Below are 2,650 nucleotides of genomic sequence, written 5' to 3' on the forward strand. Positions count from 1 at the left end.
CGGGGCGGGGGGGGGGGAGGAACGGGGCGGGGGGGGGGGAGGAACGGGGCGGGGGGGGAGGAACGGGGCGGGGGGGGGGAGGAACGGGGCGGGGGGGGGGAGGAACGGGGCGGGGGGGGGGGAGGAACGGGGCGGGGGGGGGGAGGAACGGGGCGGGGGGGGGGAGGAACGGGGCGGGGGGGGGGAGGAACGGGGCGGGGGGGGGGGAGGAACGGGGCGGGGGGGGGGGAGGAACGGGGCGGGGGGGGGGAGGAACGGGGCGGGGGGGGGGGAGGAACGGGGCGGGGGGGGGGGGGAGGAACGGGGCGGGGGGGGGGGGAGGAACGGGGCGGGGGGGGGGGGAGGAACGGGGCGGGGGGGGGGGAGGAACGGGGCGGGGGGGGGGAGGAACGGGGCGGGGGGGGGGGGGGAGGAACGGGGCGGGGGGGGGGGGAGGAACGGGGCGGGGGGGGGGGGAGGAACGGGGCGGGGGGGGGGGAGGAACGGGGCGGGGGGGGGAGGAGGAACGGGGGGGGAGGAGGAACGGGGGGGGAGGAGGAACGGGGGGGGGGAGGAACGGGGGGGGGGGGGGGGGGGAGGAGGAACGGGGGGGGGGGGGGGGGGAGGAGGAACGGGGGGGGGGAGGAGGAACGGGGGGGGGGGAGGAACGGGGGGGGGGGAGGAACGGGGGGGGGGGGGAGGAACGGGGGGGGGGGGGAGGAACGGGGGGGGGGGGAGGAACGGGGGGGGGGGGAGGAACGGGGGGGGGGGGAGGAACGGGGGGGGGGGGGAGGAACGGGGGGGGGGGGAGGAACGGGGGGGGGGGGGAGGAACGGGGGGGGGGGGGGGAGGAACGGGGGGGGGGGGGGAGGAACGGGGGGGGGGGGGGGGAGGAACGGGGGGGGGGGGGGGAGGAACGGGGGGGGGGAGGAACGGGGGGGGGGAGGAACGGGGGGGGGGAGGAACGGGGGGGGGGGGGGAGGAACGGGGGGGGGGGGGGGGAGGAACGGGGGGGGGGGGGAGGTGGGGGCGGTTTGTCTCCGAGGACTGGGTTTCGGTTCCTCCCCCGGGCCCAGTATCGGTTCCCGGGATCGGCCCAGAATCAGGGTCAGCCCCAGGCTTTAACCCGAGGCCTTGTGCCTGGTCTCCGGGCTTCAATCGGACTCCGAGCCGGGGCCCGGGCGGCGCCATTTTTACCTGAGAACCGGCGGGAGCGGAACCGCTGTCCGGGCCTCGCTGCTCCGGGGGAAGAGTTCCAGAACACACGTGACCCGCGCGGCCACGCCCACCGCCAGGGAGGGACCGTATGGGCGGGGCTAAGGGTTGGGCATTGTGTGGGCGGGACCATGGGGCGGAGCTACAGTGTGGGCGGGGCTACACGAGGGCTGCTGCGTTGGACTGGGGTGAAGACAGTGAGAAGTCTCACAACCACCAGGTTAAAGTCCAACAGGTTTATTTGGCAGCAAAAGCCACGAGCTTTCGGAACAGGCTGCTCCTTCACCAGGTGGGCGGGAATTCTGATCACAAACAGGGCACAAAGACACAAACCCAATTTACAGAATAATGGTTGGAATGCGAGGCACGGTAACCAGGGCCCAACACAACCCGGCCGGAATCGCTTGCATTCTTGGACACTCGCATCTCCGTTAAGGATGGTCACCTCAGCACCTCACTGTACCGCAAGCCCACGGATAACCTCACGATGCTCCACTTCTCCAGCTTCCACCCTAAACACGTTAAAGAAGCCATCCCCTATGGACAAGCCCTCCGAATACACAGGATCTGCTCGGATGAGGAGGATCGCAACAGACACCTCCAGACGCTGAAAGATGCCCTCATAAGAACAGGATATGGCGCTCGACTCATCGATCAACAGTTCCGACGCGCCACAGCAAAAAACCGCACCGACCTCCTCAGAAGACGGACACGGGACACGGTGGACAGAGTACCCTTCGTCGTCCAGTACTTCCCCGGAGCGGAGAAGCTACGGCATCTCCTCCGGAGCCTTCAACATGTCATTGATGAAGACGAACATCTCGCCAAGGCCATCCCCACACCCCCACTTCTTGCCTTCAAACAACCACGCAACCTCAAACAGACCATTGTCCGCAGCAAACTACCCAGCCTTCAGGAGAACAGTGACCATGACACCACACAACCCTGCCACAGCAACCTCTGCAAGACGTGCCGGATCATCGACATGGATGCCATCATCTCACGTGAGAACACCATCTACCAGGTACATGGTACCTACTCTTGCAACTCGGCCAACATTGTCTACCTGATACGCTGCAGGAAAGGATGTCCCGAGGCATGGTACATTGGGGAAACCATGCAGACGCTACGATAACGGATGAATGAACACCGCTCGACAATCACCAGGCAAGACTGTTCTCTTCCTGTGGGGGAGCACTTCAGCAGTCACAGGCATTCAGCCTTGGATCTTCAGGTAAACGTTCTCCAAGGCGCCCTTCACGACACACGACAGCGCAGAGTCGCTGAGCAGAAACTGATAGCCAAGTTCCGCACACATGAGGACGGCCTAAACCGGAATGTTGGACTTATGTCACATTATCAGTAACCCCCACAGCTTGCCTCCTGGGCTTGCAGAATCTCACTAGCTGTTCTGTCTGCAGACAATACACATCTCTTTAACCTGTGTTTAATGCTC

At 67.2% G+C, this 2,650-nt stretch overlaps 1 protein-coding gene across 5 annotated transcripts in view; it reads right to left on the reverse strand.

Annotated features, from left to right (window-relative positions):
• Positions 1-1,272, reverse strand: part of stard3nl (STARD3 N-terminal like) — a 45,916-nt gene extending 44,644 nt beyond the window's left edge. For 2 of the 5 annotated variants that reach the window (XM_078216956.1, XM_078216958.1), the window contains exon 1: positions 1,177-1,272. The gene's annotated coding sequence lies outside the window, so the exon portion shown is untranslated. The remainder of the gene's footprint in view (positions 1-1,176) is intronic. The other 3 variants (XM_078216960.1, XM_078216959.1, XM_078216955.1) reach the window with 2 other exon arrangements.
• Positions 1,273-2,650: the final 1,378 nt, after the last annotated feature.

Source organism: Mustelus asterias, chromosome 7 (genome assembly GCF_964213995.1).
Source record: "Mustelus asterias chromosome 7, sMusAst1.hap1.1, whole genome shotgun sequence".
In the NCBI taxonomy this organism is placed as follows: Eukaryota; Metazoa; Chordata; class Chondrichthyes; order Carcharhiniformes; family Triakidae; genus Mustelus; species Mustelus asterias.